The sequence below is a fragment of the Vombatus ursinus genome, unplaced genomic scaffold, assembly GCF_900497805.2.
Source record: "Vombatus ursinus unplaced genomic scaffold, bare-nosed wombat genome assembly UNPS02004915.1, whole genome shotgun sequence".
Classification (NCBI taxonomy): Eukaryota; Metazoa; Chordata; class Mammalia; order Diprotodontia; family Vombatidae; genus Vombatus; species Vombatus ursinus.
The window spans coordinates 131893-151252 of NW_020944693.1; the positions used below are offsets into that span (position 1 = coordinate 131893).

General features: G+C 37.9%; 1 pseudogene; it reads left to right on the top strand.

The window, feature by feature from the left end:
* Positions 1 to 19360, top strand: part of LOC114028506 — a 60272-nt pseudogene continuing 40912 nt past the window's right edge.

Consider the following 19360-nt stretch of genomic DNA (forward strand, 5'->3'; position numbering starts at 1 on the left):
ATGGAGCCCTGGGGATTCATCACTCTCACCCTTGTGGTTTGTGTCTCTTTCTTGGTCTTTTTATCACTGTGGAGAAAAGACTATAAAGGAAGGAGACTGCCTCCTGGCCCAGCTCCTCTCCCATCATTGGGAATATGCTACAACTAGACAGGAAAGACCTCTCTATGTCTCTCTGCAAGGTAAGGGAACTGAATCTTATAGTTGGACTGGAATATTCATTACAAAGCCCTCTAGTAATGACATCTCATGACTGATTTTAAAAAGATTAGGCATTATAAACAGATCCCATGAAAGATCTCATGACATAATGAGAGATAATGGTGGCATGATGGCCTTAGCACTAGACCCAGAGGCAGGATAATGTTGCCTTAAAGACCAAGTCAGTTCTTAAAATTGTAGATGAAACTGAATGTTGATTATATATGTATGTATGCATGTATGTATATGTATGTATATATTTACATATATGTATATATATATATTTTTTTCATGGTTATACTTAAGTTTGTCATAAATGTTTACAGATTATCTCTAGGGATGAGATTGTATTCCAAAAATAAGCTTCACTTAAAAAAATTGTTTCCACAGATAAAAATAACATGGAAAACTTGGGGAAAATAGGGGTTAGCATTAACAAGTATATTAACTGCACTGAAAAATGTTAAGTATGACATTAATATTACTTTTATATTCATTTTAAATGGTATGCATTTAGATAAGACTTTGCACACTTATTCTACTTTAGCTTCTGCTATGAAGATATGTTGTTATTCCTTGGTAATTGTTTTAGTTGAGGGACTGGGAGGAAAAGCGGGTGACAGATGAACTATGGAAAAATCCAGCCATGTTTCCCCCCACCACCCATCTTAAATCACTATATTTGAAGTCTTGACTAGGTAGTCAAGGATGTCAAGTACTTACAGTATTGAAATCAATAAATCACAGAATCTCAGAGTTAGGAATGCATAATTTCAGAGGCTATCTAAACCAATCTACTTTTATCATATAGCCATTTGACCTCTGTTTCAGTAAGAAGGATGTTATAGACCAAAGGTTCTTAACTTGGGGTCCACGGCCTTTCAAAGGGTCATTGATAGATTTTCAGGAATCCATGAATTGGAAGGGAATTTTTTTTAATTGCCATCTGATTGTAATTTTGTCTTTAAAACTCATTATTCAGAGAGAGGTTGGTGGGTTTCATCACATTGTCAATGGGGTTCATGACACACAAAAAGTTTAAAATCCCCTATTAAACAGGTATTAGCAATAGATTTGGAGTCAGAAAATTTGGATTCATATCTTATATCTAATACTTAGAATGTGTGTCACCTTGGTCAAGTAACTGAAACTCTGTCTGGTTCAATTTCTTCCTTTCCAAATTAAGGGTGCTGGACAAGATGATCTCAAATTTCTTTCAAGATATCCAGTGAAGGGGTTACTCAGTACTTCCTGGGGGATGGCCCACTCTGCTTTTACACAGATCTAAGTGTTAAGAAATTTTTTTCTCTTTATCCAGCTGAAAACTGCCTTTTTCAACCTCCAGCCCAGGGCTCCTTATGCTGTGTTCTGGGGCCCAGAAAAAATAAATCTAATCCCTTTTACATATGATCAGCCTTTGAATAATTGCTTACCATAATCCTCTTAAATCTGTACTTTGAGGCAAAAAAAAAAAAACAAACCTGTATTTCCTTCAATTAATCTTTGTACAGCTTGGTATTTGAGTTCCCCTTATCAACTTGGCTAATATCTTAACACATTCCAGTTTATGAATGTCCGTCCTTAATTTTGACACTCAGGATTGAACACACACTAATCCAAATGTAGTCTGACCAGAACAGAGTACAACAGGACAGTCGCCTTCCCAATCCAGAATATTTTGCTTCTATTAATGTCGTCTAATCACCTCTGATTTAAGGCATGGAGTTCCAAGAGTCATAAAGATCTACATTCAAATCCCACTTCTGACACTTACTAGCTATATGGCCCTGGGGAAGTAAATTAATCTTTTGGTAACCCAGGAAACTCTTTAAGATTGTAAGTTGCAGAAAAGTTACCAACCTGTATTGGTAAAGGGAGTCTCCTTACTAGAAGTTCTCATAGCAATGAAATCCCAAGTCTTCCCCTACTCCCTTAAAAATAAAATAAATCACAAGCACAATGATCTTAAAGCTTCTTCAATATACCAGTGGAACTATGTTCTCCCTAATATAAATATTCCCTGAATAGTGTAGATTGCAACCCAGAAATGTCCTCTCATTCTATGCAAGCTTCTCCATGTTCTCCCATTAATCAGTCATAGTGTGTTTACCTCTGTTGGAGGCCTTCCTCTACGTCAGAGTCTTTTGACCTGGGTGCCATTGACCCCTTTGATTTCAGCAGATTTAACTTGATCAGAAAAAATATTTTGATACCTATATTTCAATATAATCAGCTTGTTTCATTATTCTATATATTTTATTTTTATTAATTTTTAAAACATTTCCTCAGTAAAAGACCATAGACCTATTTCATTGAATGCCAAAGTGGTCCATGACATAGAGAAGGTTAAGAATTGTTACTCTAGGACTACTTACATTTTTCAGTTTTTGGTGTACCAATTTGGCTCCCTATATATTATCCCATGCTCTTGCTACATGACTGAACTACCTCTTTTTTGTTTTTGTTCACACATATCCTAAATAATACCCCTTGCCATTTTGTGACTCAACAATTACTAGAAATAGCCTAAAACCTACTTTTGTCCAACATGCCATTTCTTCCTTAACCTTTAATTCACAGTCAACGTTGATTCTTTCAAGGTTGTGGTACTGAAATATATGTACAAAAACACACATTATACCAAGGAGAATATGTTTAAACATATTTTACCAAATATATAACCTGGTCACCTTTTGCTTTGCCAATCTTCATATATCTAATTCCCCAGCCATTTCCTTCATTACATACTCAGTAATTCAGCGGTTGGGCCATCTCCAGTTGTCCTGATATGTATCTGGCCACTGGACCCAAATGGCTCCAGAGGAGAAAGTGAGGCTGCTAACTTTGCATAGCCCTCCCTCACTTAAATCCAATTCACTTGCAAGTCATGGCATCATCTCCCTTATGTCAAGAATGAAGGACAAAACATTGGGGAACTGCTAGGGACAGTTCCAGTTGGCCAACTCCTCCCCTGCTCTCCCCTCCCCTCCCTCCTCTCCTCTCCTCTTTTCTCCTCTCATCTCTTCACATGGGCTATCATACCCTTACCTGAGGGTGCTTTGCCCAAAGGAAGATAAATTTTGAAGACTGAAACCTGCCTAGATATCTTGGAGTTTAATGGCTATCTTTCTTTCTTAAAGACCATGCCTTAAACTCAATTCACTCTGGCTCTCATTGATTGACTAACAAAAGGGCCCTGCCCAAGCACCATTTAACAGTATTGTTTGGGCCCAGATGGCTCAGAGTGAATAGTAAATAGTAATTTTTTCTCTTTTGGCCAGAATCCAGGAAAGTCTTTGCCTTCCAGTTTGATTTTTTTTTTTTATTAAAGGGGCCACCCCTTGACTCCCTTCTTAAACAGCTCTAATCACTCTAATCACTGAATGGGCATTGCCTCAGTCAAAGGGAGAACTCACAAAGACCTTAGCTTAAAAAGACCGAGGTCTCCCACTGCATCGTGGGCCATCTTCAGTTGTCCTGATCTATATCTGGCCACTGGGCCAGATGGCTCCAGAGGAGAAAATGAGACTAGTGACTTTGCACAGGCCTCTGTCACTTAAATCTAATTCTCTTGCAAGTCATGACATCATCTTCCTGATGTCATGGTCCTCTTCTAGAATGAAGGACAAACCACAACCACACAACAAATGACTTAGCAACACTGACCTCCTTGCTATTTCTTGCACAAGACTCTCCATTTCCATACCACAGGCATCTTCACTGACTATTTTCCACACCTAGAATATTCTCCTTCCTCATCTCTGACTAATGGCTTTCCTAGATTCCTTCAAAACCCATATAGAATCCCAAGTTATATGAGAAGCCTTTCTTGATCCCCCACCCACTTAATGCTAGTGCCATCTATTTAGTATCTCCAGTTTATCAAACCTATATGTATGTGTGTATATGTGTGTATGTGTGTATGTGTGTGTTTGTGTGTGTTGTTGTTGTTGTGTTTGTCCTTCTTTCTCCAAGAGGACCATGACATCAGGGAGATGATGACGTGTCAACTGGCAATTAACTTTGATTTGAGTGAGAGAGAGCTGTGCAAGGTCACCAGCCTCACTTCTCACTTTCTCCTACAGAGCCATCTGGGTCCAGCGGCCAGATATTCATCAGGACAACTGGAAGTGGCCCAGGATGCAATGGGAGACCCTGGGCCTTTTAAGCTAAGGTCTTTTCAGGTTCTCACTTTGAGTGAGGTAATGCCCACTCAGTGAATAGGCCTCTTTAAGAAGTGAGTCAGGAAATGGCCTCTTTAAAAAACAATCAAATTGGGAAGGGTTGCTGGCCAAAAGAGAAACAGTTATTATTTATATTTACTTTGTGCAAGGAAGGCCCAAAAAATAACCATGAAGTGGTGCTTGGGCAGGGACCTATTGTCCAATCTATAAGCTCCAGAGTGAATTGGGTTTAAAGCTGAACCCCAGAAAGCATAAGGAAAAGGAGAGGGAGTAGGAGAGGGAGAAGGAGAAGAGACAACTAGCTGAGTTACCCAACTGGAATTGGCCAGCTTGGTCACTATTCAGGAAACTCAGACTACTCACAGGTTGTGTTTGTCCTTCGTTCTCAAAGAGGACCGTGACATCAGGGAGGTGGACAACATGACTTGCAATTGACCTTGCACAGCCCTCCCTCAAATCAAATCAAAGTCAATTGCAAGTCATATATGTATGCGTGTTTGCATGCATATATGTACACATGTGTGTATATATGTGTATATGTATATATGTGTGCATATATGTATATATGATATACAACACGCAAATGTATGCATGTATATCTTGTTTTTCCATATTTTCATGTTCCTTTCCTCTCCATTATAGTGTGAGTTTTTTGAAAGCAGGGACTGTCTTTTGCCTTTCTTTGAATTCCCAGCACTTACCATAGAGACTATTACATAGTGATGCTTAATAAATACTTATTGACTGACTTATGGACTATTAAATTCTGCATCTCACTGCCTATGTGCAGGACTTTAAGTTATTTATACCCATGTGATAACTCAATGTATTGTACTTTCAACCACATGTCTTTGTCTGGACAATAGATATTTATCATTCATTTAACTTTTCCTCTATGAATTATTAGGCTGATATCTGAAATAATCATGTATCACACTGAGGTGGTTTTCTAATATTCTGGGTTTGATTCAATCAGTGAAATATACTTAACAAATAAGAGCACATAGATGTTATCATTTATAGAGAATCATTTCCATTTGAATTGAGCACAGAACTTCCATGAAATTCCCAAACACCATCAGAAAGTATATTTCTCCTTGATTTGTCAACCTTTTGTCATAATCAGGAGGTTGTTGAACAGATGTATTCCTGTATTTGTACTTATAAGTAAATCTCTTTCTTCTTTCATTCTTTCCCTCCACACTAGGGTTTTGCTTCTAACCACTGCCTCCCCCAATTTTCCCTCCCTTCTGTTAATCCCCCCCTTTATTTAAATCCATCCCCTCTACTTTCCTGTAGGGTAATATAGATTTCTATACCCATCTGATTGTGTATATTATTCCCTCTTTGAGCCAATTCTGAGGACAGTACGGTTAAAGCAATGCCTACTGCCCACTCTCCCATCTTCCCCTCCACTATAATGGGTCTTTCATGCCTCTTCAAGAGAGGTAATTTCCCCAGTTCTACCTCTCCTTTCCTTCTGCTCCCAGTATAATCCTTTTTCTCTCCCCTTAATTATTTTTAATGTCATCTTCTCAAATTCACCTCGTACTTAAACCCTCTGTCTATGTATACTTCTAATTTGTTCTTTTTCTATTTTTTTTAGTTGCATCCCCAATTCATTTATATCTTCCTTCTCTATTTTATTCATGTAAGCATTTAGAGATATAAAACTTACCCTAAGAGCCGTTTTTGCTGCATCCCATAAGTTTTGATGTGTTGTCTCATTATTGTCATTCTCTTGGATCAAATTATTGACTGTTTCTATGATTTGTTGTTTGACCCACTCATTGCTTACAATTAGATTATTTAGTGTCCAATTCATTTTTAGTCTATCTTTCCGTGACTCTTTATTACAAGTATTTTTTATTGCATCATGATCTGAAAATGATGTATTTAATATTTCTGCCTTTCTGCACCAGATTGTGAGGTTTTTATGCCCTAGTACATGGTTAAATTTTGTGTAGGTGCTATATACTGCTGAGAAAAAGGCATATTCCTTTCTGTCCCCATTCAGTTTTCTCCAGAGGTCAACCATATCTAACTTTTCTGAAATTATATTAATCTCTTTAACTTCTTTCTTGTTTATTTTGTGGCTAGATTTATCTAGTTCTGAGAGGGGAAGTTTGAGGTCCCCCATTAGTATAGCTTTGCTGTCTATTTCTTCCTGTATCTCTCTTAACTTCTCCTTTAAGAATTTGGATGCTATACCACTTGGTGCATATATGTTTAGGAATGGTATTTCATTGTCTGTGGTGCCTTTTTTGCAGGATGTAGTTTCCTTCCTTATCTCTTTAAATTAAATCTATTTTTGCTTTTGCTTCATCTGAGATCAGGATTACTGCCCTTGCTTTTTTTTTTCCTTAAGCTGAAGCATAATATGTTCTACTCCAGCCATTTACCTTTACTCTGTGTGTATCCCTCTGCTTCAAATATGTTTCTTGTAAACAAATAATTGCAGGATTATGGTTCCTAATGCACTCTGCTATCCATTTCCATTTTATGGGAGAGTTCATTCCATTCACATTCACAGTTATAATTACTATCTGTATCTTTCTCTCCATCCTATTCCCCCACTGTTTATGCTTTTCTATCTCTTTTCTCTGTTTACTCAGTAGAGTTTTTGCTTTTGACTACTGCCTCCCTCAGGCTGCCCTCCCTTCTATTAGCCCCCTCCCTTTTCTTTTCCCTTTTCCCTCTTACTTCCTATAGGGTAAGTTAGATTTCTATACCTAACTGATTATATTATTCGCTCTTTGAACCAAATCTAATGAGAGTAAGGTTCATACAATGCATATCTCCCTCCCTTCTTTCCCTCTACTGTATTAGGTTTTTGTCCCTTTCCACATGATGCAATTTACCCTTGTCTGCCTTCTTCTTTCCTCTTCTCCAAGTCCAATCCCTTTTCTCCACTTAATTAGATTTTTTTATCATCACATCACAGTCAAGTTATGCCCACACCCTCTGTCTAAATATACCCCTTTAAATGTCATAATAACAATACAATTCTGAAGAGTTATGTGTCATCTTCCCTTCTAGGGATGTAAACAGTTTGCCCTTATTAATAACATGTTGTTGTTTTTGTTTTTCTTTCCTGTTTACCTTTTTCTGCCTCTCTTGAGTCTTGTATTTGAAGGTCAAATTTTCTGTTGAGCTCTTGTTTTTCATCAGGAAGGTTTAGAAGTCCCCTATTTTGTTGAATACCCATCTCCTCCCTTGAAAGATTATGCTCAATTTCACTGTGTAATTGATCCTTAGTTATAATCCATGCTCCTTTGCCTTACATCATGTCATATTCCATACCCTGTGATCTTTTAATGTAGAAGCTACAAAGTCCTGTGACTGTGGTTCCATGATATTTAAAATGTTTCTTTCTGGCTGCTTGCAGTATTTTCTCTTTGACCTGGTAGTTTTGGAATTTGGATACTATATTCCTTGGCATTTTCAATTTCAGATCCTTACAGGAGGTGATTGGTCGATTCTTTCTATGACTATTTTATCCTCTGGATCTAAAACCTCAAGACAGTTTACTTTGATGATTTCCTGAAAGATACTATCCCGGCTCTTTTTGTCATTGTGATTTTCAGGTAGACCAATAATTTTTAAATTGTCTCTCCTGGATCTATTTTCCTGGTCAATTGTTTTACATCTGAGGCATTTTATGGTTTCTTCTATTTTTTCATTCTTTTGTTTTTGTTTGATCTCTCATAGAGTTATTAGCTTCCACTTGCCCAATTCTAATTTTTAATGAATTGCCTTCTTCTATTAGATTTTGTACCTTCTTTTCCATTTGGCCCATTTTACTTTTTAAGGAGTTCTCTTCAGTGAGTTTCTGTGCCTTCTTTTCCATTTGGCCAATTCTACTTTTTAAGGAGTTGTTTTCTTCAATGTACCTTTTTTCCATTTGGCCAAGTGTATTTTTTAAGGACTTGTTTTCTACAGTTAATTTTTTGTCCTTCCTTTTCCAAGTCATTGATTCTCTCTTGTATACCTCTCATTTCTTTTCCCAATTTTTTTCTACCTCTCTTATTTGACCTTGAGCTCTTCCAAGAAGACTTTTTGAGCTTGAGACCAGTTCATATTTCCCTTTGAGGTTTCAGATATGGGTATATTGACAATGTTGTCCTTTTCTGAATTAGTGCCTTGATCTTCCCTGTTTCAATAATAAGAATCTAAGGTAATTGTCCATTTCTTCCTTTTGCTCGTGATGTTTGTCTATTTCTTGACTTTTTTTAAGTTGGTCTCTCCTGCTGGAGTGGAGGGGGTACTTACCCAAACTTCTTGTCCTGCGATCCTGGGACCTGGTCACTGGCTTTGTGAGCTCAGTCTCAGTGCTGGCAGTTGGAGGCTGTAAGGTTTTGGCAGCTTACCTGGTACTGGTCTGGGGTCAGCGATGTTGGAACTCTTGGGGTGTGAGTGGGGAGTCTGGCCCCTGGGGGATGCCTGCTCAGCCAGGCCTTGCACTCAAATATTTGGCTCCTGCTCACCCAGGCCTTTCACAGGGATGTTTTGCTGCTGGAGGATGTCTGTCAGCCTAGAGCTTTGCCTCCTGGAGTTGTGCCTCCCAGATTTGTGCTGAGCCCCCAGGTGATTTGGCTACTGGAGAATGCTGTTGCATGTGGTGGTTTTCCAAGCTGGTGTCTACCAGTGTCTACCCTTGCCTGTACTGAGGCACTTGGAGAGTCCTGTTGTTGGTACTTACCTGTTCCACCCCCCTGGGTCTCAGGATCTCTCTCTGGTATGGGACTTGCTACTGGCTTCCTGGGATGCCTCCCATCCTGTACTTCTCCCCTTCCCCCACAGCAAGAGGAGCCTTTCCCCTTAATCCCCCAAGCTTCCTGGGCTACAAGACCACTGCACTTCATCTTTCTGCTGGCTCAGCTGTTCTAGGGTTTTTCCAGGGTGATATTTTCTGGGCTTTCAGAGGTCAATAAAGGAGAATGAGAGCAACTTACTTCTCAGTCCACCATCTTGGCTCACAGAAGCAGAAAAAAACTGTCTATGCATACTTCTAATTGCATTGTCAATGTTCTTAAGAATTACAAGTATCATCTTCCCATGTAGGTGTATAAACAGTTTGGCCTTATTGAATCCCTTATATTTTCTGTTTTTACTTATTTATGCTTTACTTGAGTCTTGATATTGAAAATCAATTGTTCAGTTTTGGTCTTGTCTATAGAAAGCTTGAAAATCTTCTAATTCATTAAATGACTACTTTTCCCCTTGAAGGATTATGCTCAATTTTGTCAGGTAGGTGATTTTTGGTTGTAGCCCTAGCTCCTTTGCTTTCTGGAATATCACACACCATAACTTCTGATCCTTTAATATTGTAGCTGTCAGGTCTTGTGTAATCCTGATTGTGACTCACCAATATTTGAATTATTTCTTTCTGGTTGCTGGCAATATGTATTCCTTGACCTGAGGGTTCTGGACTTTGGGTATAAAACTCCTGGGAGTTTTGATTTTAGGATCTCTTTCTAGAGGTAATTGGTGGATTCTTTTAATGTCTATTTACCCTCTGATTCTAGGATCTTAGGGCAGTTTTCTTTGATAGTTTCTTAAAGTATGATGTCCAGGTCCTCCTTTTGATTATGGCTTTCAGATAGTCCAATGATTCTTAAATTAACTCCCCTGGATCTATTTTTCAGGTCAGTTGTTTTTGCAATGAGGAACTTTATATTTTCTTCTATTTTTTTCATTCTTTTGATTTTTTAAATTGATTCTTGATGTCTCATTGAGTCATTAGCTTCCACTTCCCCAATTTTAATTTTTAAGGAATTATTTTCTTCAGTGAATTTTTGTACCTCCTTTTCCATTTGGCCGATTCTACTTTGAAGGTGTTGTTTTCTTTTTCCAAGCTGTTGACTCATTTTTCATGATTCTCTTTCATCACTCTCATTTCTTTTCTCAATTTTTCTTCTACTTCTCTTATTTGATTTTTAAACTCCTTTTTGAGTTTTTTCATGAGTTCTTTCTGGGCTTGAATCAAATTCTCATTTTTTCAGGGGCATTGCACATAGGCATTTTGACATTTTTGTCCTCTTCTGAGCTTATGTCCTGATCTTCCTTGTCACAATAATAACTTTCTATGGTCAGATTCTCTCTCTCTCTCTCTATCTCTTTTTACTCATCTTTCCAGTCTTTTTCCTTACTTCTAAATTTGAGCTGTGGTTCTGGGGAGGAAAGAGAATTGTCCCAAGCTTCTTGTGCTGGAGGGTGTAGGCCCTGGCCATTTTCCTGATGCTACACTGGTGCTGCCTTGAGGCCCATGGGGGACTCTTGTGCCTGGTGCTATAATGAAGGGTCGAGTGTGGTCAGGCATGGTTGGCATTGCTGTAAGCCACAGGTGTCTGGCCTGATACTTTGCTTAGGTACATGGCAGTGGTAGGGAATGGTGTTGGCTTCCTCTCGTTCACCTAGCACTGTGCTGAAGCATGTTGAGTTCCCCATGCTCTGCCTGGGCCATATGATGTGTCTTGCTGCCCACCTGTTGCTACCTAGAGATCGAGGTGGGGTGGAGATGGGGTGGGCATTGGCTGATACTGCATGGTGTTGCAGGAGTCTAGCACCTCACCTGGTGCTACACTGAGGCACATGGGGGGTCCTAGTGCTGGCATCTGCCCATTTGCCCAGGGCTGTACTGATGTACGTGGTAGTGGTCCCAGTGCTGTTATGTGCCCATTTACCGGATGCTATGCTGAGGCATGTGGGGGATCCTGATTTTGGCATTTGCTGCTTCTCTGGTGCTACACTGGGGGTCAGGGCCTCTTGCTGGCTTGCTGAGGCAGAGCCTGGTGCTGGCATGCTTGGATGTTTCCTTTCCTGTACTGTGTTTCCATTTTACCCAAGTGAAACAGACCTTTTCGGTCAACTTTCCAAGCTTCTTGAGCTAGAAGATTGTTCCACCCCATCATTTTGCTGGTTCTGCCATTAGAGAATTCTTTTGAGAGCGCTTTTTTTTTTTTGGTTGTTTGGAGATAAATGTGGGAGAAGTCAGGCTATTTTCTGCCTGTTCCACCATCTTGGCTCCCAGAAGTCTTTTCATCAGGTTATTAAAGTTATTTTTACTTCTTTTTTAATTCTAACTTTCCCAGGAATTCTAATTGGAGAAACTGAAAAATAGGGATAATAATAGCACCTCTTTCCAAGGGTTGTTGTGAGGATCAAATGAGATAATATTTGTAAAGCACTTAGCACAGTGCCTGACACCTAATAAGCACCATATAAATACTAGCTATTGTTATTATTCCCATTAATGTTTCTGTAGTTGTCATCACTATTATTTTCATAGTTCTGCTCACTTTATTTTGCATCACACCTGCTTCTATGATTTTTCACTGTTTATTAAGAAATACTACTTATCTTCCTCCACTGTTCACCTTCATATTGTATTACCACTTACTTTGTACTATAAACTATTATTTTCCTATCTCTCTCTTTAGCAAAGACATGTTTGCTGGCTAAGCTGGTATCTGGGCTCTTTTGTATTACTTTAGTGGATCTGTATCATATCAGTTAAACTTGCACGAAATGACTATGCTCAAGGTTAATATCTTTGCCTCTATTTCCTATTTTTCTAGCCTAGTTTTTATCATCTTTGACATGATGTTTGAAATTTTAACAGGTGTTACTATTGTAAACTGTGTCTATTTCTCATTATATTTCCAATTGATGTTAACCATTACTGAAATGATGTCATGGTCTTATTGCACACATATAACTTATTCTAATATTTCCTATATTGGAAAATGGGCATTTCCTATCTATTAAGATTAATTAATAAAATTGTTTTTATGTAGTCCAGCATTCATTAAATCCAATGCCTTCCTAATCTTTTCTTAAACAAAATACTCATGATGTATTGACATGAATAAGTCTTAATTCTCTATTTTTTCCTTTATTATTTGCCTCTATCCCCTCCTAGGCATTGAAGTTCCAGAATATAAAAGTGTGTATCCATGCTCTGAATAGCTTTGTCAGCTTCTTCATGGATTCTTTCAGCTATTCATTATTTGCAACAGGAAATAATAGCCTGCAGTTTTTTTTATTGGTTTTACTTTTCCTTATTAACAAATGAGGATGATCAAGTCTTCCATTAAATTACCTTGTTTATTGCCTTTGGAAACATCATGAACCCAACTCTGTCAACTTCTTGCTTTGTTGTCTAAGGAGAACTAGTAGGCCATCTTTTCATTAAGTTACAACTTTATCTTTCTGCTTTGTTTATTTCAAGAATGCTAATATCATTATGGCACAGTTCTTCTAGTAGTGTAAGAAAGGGACAAAGATCTCACATTGAGGACCAACCTACATTTAATATGAAATTGAATCTACTCTAACACCCTCATTTTACAGAGGAGGGTGGCTATATGAATTCATCCAAACTACATGGTTGTTTAGCAACAGAACTTGGATTAGAACAAGGTACTTCTGCCTCCTAAGTCAGTACTCTTTGTACTTGATATAATTTGAAAAGTGAATGGAAAAAAATAATTTATTCAACAATTATGTTCCAAGGACTTTTAAAGGTATGGAAATAAAAACAGAGAATCAAGAAAGTTCTTTCTCTCAAGCAGTTAACATTTTATTCAGGATAGTCAAAGCATATAAGAAGGTTCAGTTGCAGGGAAAAGAGAAGGGACTAGTAGTTCAAAGGATGCAGCTGGTGGTTAGGCTCACAGGATCCTGAGGGATCATTGACAGGTCAGATGGGAAAGTCTCAGGATCTGGAGGGTAAAGTAGTGGTGCTGCTGATAAGGCCCAATGATCCTCCATTTTGTTGGATGGATTCTGGTTGATGACTTTGTTCTCATTCAACAGGCATGTGGCCATCTTTACCTGGTCAGATGCCAGAAAGCTTGAGGAGCCTGTCCTACTACCAGTGGGAAAAAGAGATGGGTTCTGAAATTTGGAAAGGAGCAGAGACTCTGTGTTCTCTCCTTCATAGCAGTGGTGGTAGGGAGCTTTCAGCTAGGAAAGGGAGAAAGAAAGCATTAACTAGAAGGTCAAGATGGTAGAGGGGATGGTTTCTGCAGGGCCCTCCTAGTAGCACCTAATTCCCTGGTAGATTCATTAGTATGAGTGTTGCATCTCCTCATGTAGGTTATTAATTGCCCATGTCTCCATCTCTAATGATTCTTTGATAAGATTTCCCATATATCCAGCTGGTGGAACAATGGATAGAGTGCTGGGCCTAGATTTGTATTTAAACCTGTCTTAAGACACTTCCTAGCTACATGACCCTGGGCAAGTCATTTAATTTCTACTTGCCTCAGCTTCCTCATTTGTAAAATGGAGATAATAATAGCACCTCCCTCCCAAGGGAGTTGTGAAGATAAAATGGGATATTAATTGTAAAGAGCTTAACACAGTTCCTGGTACATAGAAAGAGCTATAGAGATGTTACCTATTACTGTTATTGTCAGTCCTTCAAAAGCCCAATGTACTTGGAAAGCATCCTATTATTATTTTAAATATAAATAAAATACATGAATTTATAATTTTTAAGAATCCAATCTTAGGAAACTACAAAATTATACCATAATAATAATTCCAAAGAAACAAACCTAAAAGGAATCCTTGCACCAAAATCTCTAGTGTAGTTGCATAACAGTTATAGCACTCACAGACACTGAAAACCGCATATATACGTGTTCAGCTACTTGGACAAACAGTCATTTGCCCTGCATTTCTTAGCACATGAAGTAGAAACCGAGAAATATGCAGTTTCAGGTTGAGTATTGTTCCTTGAGTTGCTTATTATATCTCTTTTCCCAGCTATCTGAAAAGTATGGTCCTGTATTTACCATGTATTTTGGGTCTCAGCCAGTGGTGATTCTACATGGCTACAGGGCACTGAAGGAGGGTCTGATTGATCAGGGAGACATTTTTGGAGACAGGGGAAAAATACCAATATTTGATGACAATTACAAAGGACATGGTAAGTCTCAGATTCCTCCAGGAAAAATGGTACAGGTGGAAAGGTAAAAAGTAGAAGGACAAATTAACAATGATTTTTACATTAGTTGTAAACAATGATAAAATCAAAATTCTGCTTTAAGCAAAATAAAATTGTTAATCTCATGTTTGGTTCATTCTTTTCTGAGAAATTACTTTCAGCCACGGAGAAAAGTGGAAACAAATCCACCAATTTTCCCTGATGACACTGAGGAACTTTGGGATGGGGAAGAGGAGTATTGAGGAGCATGTCCAGGAAGAAGCTCAGTTCCTTTTGGAGGAACTGAGGAAAACAAATAATTGGTTACCACTGATTAATTTTGGACACATGGGCCCTAGATAATAACACATCACCAGTGCTAAATCTCTTTGGGTTGGGAGTCGTTCTTTTTACCACTATTCATCTCTGTGACCAGGTGGAAACCTTTGGAGGGGAAATAGGGCAGCAGAATCAGATTTCTCCCTATTCTTCTCATGTTCCATAAGGTGTTTATGTCCAAAATATAGAGAAGGGAAATAGCCCAGCAGAGATGCCCTAGATCAGTATTGAGGTTATTGAAGCCCTTACTCAGATCAGATGTGGATAGAAGCCTTTTCCTTGCCATCCTAATGCTGTTTTATTCAAAATATTATGATTAAATTTGCTCCTTCCTTTTTGTGAATTTCTTTATCATTAGGTCAACCCTTTGACCCAACTTTCATCTTTGGATGTGCCCCTTGCAATGTTATCAACTCCATTCTTTTTCATCAATGTTACAACTATGACGATGAAAAATTTCTTTCTATAGTGTGGACATCAGGTGAAAATTTGCATCTTCTGAATACTCCAATGGCTCAAGTAAGGCTCAGTCATTCTCTGGTTGTGTATTTATTTTATTTTATTTATTTATTTATTTTTTAGTGAGGCAATCGGGGTTAAGTGACTACTTGCCCAAGGTCACACAGCTAGTACATGTCAAGTGTTGGGTCTGAGGCCAGATTTGAACTCAGGTCCTCCTGACTTCAGGGCCAGTGCTCTATCCACTGTACCACCTAGCTGCCCCTTGGTTCTGTATTTAGTCATCACATTTTTTTTTTTCAACACAATAGGAAAGAAGGTTCATCAGCAATGCCTCCTACCAGAAAACTTCCACCCAAGCATAAGGGCACTATGTGAAGTCATTTTCCCTTAAACAAGGTCCTTTGCAGTTATTTTGTATTAATGGGCTCTGAAATAGTCATGTTGTACATAAAATTATTAGCATGTGAGGTGAAGGCAACTTTCAGCAAAGAAGCTGAAATTCTCAGTACTGATGATGGGAATAAGACCTTATGTTCATTTAGTATTTTAAAGGTTATACTATACATCCAACACCCTTCTATCACATGGGAGAGCCCCTCCCCCCAAAAGTTATGCCAGTTTAACATCCTATATTCTCTGTTTTTGTGTCTACTTACAAGTCCTAGCTTACAAGTCAACAATGACATATTTAATTTTACTAGTTATCCTTTCCAAAGAAGGTACCACTTGGTGAGATATAGCGTGAGCCTATAGAAAAGAGTACTTTTGTAGATGACACTGTACCTATCCCCCCAGATGCAACCGGATGCACCAGGAACCAGCTGCAGTGAGTTTCCTCCTTCCATGACTAGGTCAACTTGTGGCAAAACAGTACTCACCCACCCTGGAAATACAATGTCAAGGATATAGAGCAGGATAGGGATAACTACAGAATCTACGATTTCACTGGTCTATACCCCAACCCCTAGATGAGGAAATTCCCTCTACCAAAGCAGGTCAGCAAATTTTCAGCAAATTATAATCTTGGAGAGATAGCTAGAACAGTGGTGTCAAACTCAAATAGAAATGGGCAGCCATTAATTAATACATAAAAATCCCTGTTGGCTGCATATTGCCTTTTAAAACCACATATTAATGATGCATGTGTTCTAATGTATTTTAATGTATTTAAAAAATATTTTTCAATTACATGTTAATCCGGCTGGGCCACTGGTCATTTTGATTCTTCCAAATTAGAACTTTAGGACACTGAGAGACTCAAAAAGTTTCATACAGCTAGTATGTGTCAAAGGTGGCAATTGAACCTAGGTTTCCTAGCTTTGAGGTCAGCTGTATAAACACTATTTCAACATGCAGTCTGTAACATCATTATGTAGATTTGTTAAAAATAACTTCTGTGAATAGTTACTAAGCTGAGGACTAATTAGTATGTTCCATATTTCTGTACCACTAATTAAGATGTTTGGTGTCACTTCCCTAATTCGTACTAGTTGCTTCCTTTTTCCTGATCTCTGTATTCCTCTTTTAAGTATTTCTAGCTACAAGACTCAATAGCCTTCTGAGCAGCTGCTGTCCTAAACTACTGTCCTAACAACTACTGTTGTTAAAGAGGACAAACGCTTTTCCCTTCCAAAGAAACAAATATAACTTTAAACAACTATAAAACTGTGACTATGCAAGAGATTTTCTGAACAATAGTAAACTCATCATGATCCTCTTCTCCCTCCCTTTTTTATAGCTCTACAATAATTTCCCTTGGCTTGTCTGCTATTTTCCAGCACCTCACAAGAAATATTTTTCAAATATGAAGGCACTTAAAGAGTTTATTTTGGATAATATAAAGAAACAACGAAAGACTCTGGATCCTAACAATCTTAAGAATTTCATTGACTGCTTCCTCTACAAAATGCAGCAGGTAATGTACATGTGGGAAATAGCTTATGGGAAATGGTATTTTTGTTTTTTATCAGAGTTATTTCTAGAAACTCTTTTCTCTTCCTAGTTAAGTTTTTACGTGGAAAAAAATAAGAGTCAACCATATTAAGTGATCCTGCTGACAAGGTGTACAATATTCTGCTCTTTGTCTCTAGTAAGTGAAGTGGAAAATGTTTCATTAACAATACTTGGGATGATTAGTGACTTTTCAATGGTGCATCATTCAGTTTATTTTCAGTGAGGTTTTATTTTAATTTGCAGTGGTAATTGTCTCTCTTGTTATATTGGTTCTGCTCATTTTTGAAAATTTTAAATAATTTATTTATTTTTAGTTTTCAACATTAACTTCCATAAGATTTTGAGTTTTAAATTTTCTCCTCCTCCCTCTCTTCCCCTCTCCCCAAGATAGCATGTAATCTGAGATAAGCTCTACTTATACATTCATATTAAGCATATTTTCCCATTAGTCATGATGTAAAGAACAATTAGAACTAATGGGAGGAACCCTGAGAAAGAAGAAATAAAGCAAAACAACAAAAAAAAAGGAGAGCAAATAGTGTGCTTCCATCTGCATTCAGACTGCATGGTTCTTTCTCTGGATGTGGATAGCATTTTCTACCATGAGTCTTTTGGAGTTGTTGTAGATCCTTGCATCTCTTTGCAATACAGACCTAGAAATGATATTGCTGGGTCCAAGGGGGTTCTGCTCATTTTACTCTTTATCAGATCATAGAAATCTTCCCAACCTTCTTGGAATTCCCCAATTCCATCATCTTTTTTACTACCCAATAATATTCTATTATTTTTGTATACCAAAATTAATTACTTTATTCTGTCATTTCTCAATTAATAGAATTCATGTTTTTAATTCTCTGATCTCCTGTTATAATTCTGTGATGGCCAGAGAGGTAATATATAAATTGTACATATATGTATATATTACATAAACACACAGAGGTGTATAGTTATTATGTATGTATACACATGTGTATGTATATAGGCATCAATATATGTACATACATATGTATATATGCATATATATACATGCATACTTACATACATAGTCTTTTATCACTCTGAAGTTTATGCCCAGCAGTGAAATTGCTGTAATACAAGAAATGAACAGTTTAGTAACATAAAATTTCAAATAGAATTTCAGGATGATTGCAACAATTGCTATTCTGCCAAAAGAGTCTTAATGTTCATGTTATTGAAGTGAGCTGGGGGACTCAAAAAGTCGTGGTATTGTAGAATAAAGAAGTAGAAATATTTGAGAAATGTTACTAAGATAAAATTGACATACTTTGGCAAAAGTTTGTATATGGGGGTGGGGTGAGGGAGAATGAGATATTGAGTTTCCAAGCCTGAACAATTTGGAGGATACCATTGAGAGTAACAGATAACTTTGTAAGGGAAGAGGGTGGTGAGGGAAGATAATGTGCCAGTGTGAGAATGGAGGCTCAGTAGAGATTTTAGGCTGGGACAAGGAGATCTGATCCTCAGCATAGACATGACATTTCAATGCATGAGAGTTGATGAAATCACCAATGGTAACAACATAGAGAGAGGAGAGGAGAGGAGAAGAGAAAAGAGAAAAGGAGAGGAGAAAAAAGCCCACAATAGAATACCCAAGCTTAGTCCACATAATGTAGATGACATAATGTAGATGACTCCTTAAAGGAGTTTTAGAAGTGATCAGAAAAGTAGGAGGAGAACCCAGAGAGAGTGTCATGAAAATCTAGGGGAAAAAAAGGGTGTCAAGTAGAAAAGGGCAAAGAACATTGTAAAATATTGCAAAGTGGCTAAGAAAGATGAATTTTGAAAAAAAAAGGCTATTAGATTTGGCAATTAAGTGATCATTAGTAACTTTATGATAGTAATTTTGTGGGAATGGTTTCAAATGAACAATGAGGTCAGAATCTATTATATTATGTGTTCCCTACCCACATTGTTATCTAGTTTTTCAGTCAAATCTGATTCTTTGTGATTCCTTTTGGAGTTTCTTTGGCAAAGACACTGGAGTGGTTTGCCATTTCCTTGGTTCCTTTTACAGATGAGGACACTGAGGCAAACAGGGTTAAGTGACTTGCTTAGTGTCACACAGCTAGTAAATGTCTGAGGCCAGATATGAACCCAGATGTTCCTGATTCCCAGCCTGGCTCTCTATCCACTTCATGACTTAGCCACCCTTGGTCTCTATTTATATGTATTACTGTCATTATGCTCTAAGTCCATTATCCCAGAGACCTTATGTCCACGTGTGTGTGTGTGTGTGTGTGTGTGTGTGTGTGTGTGTGTGTGTGTG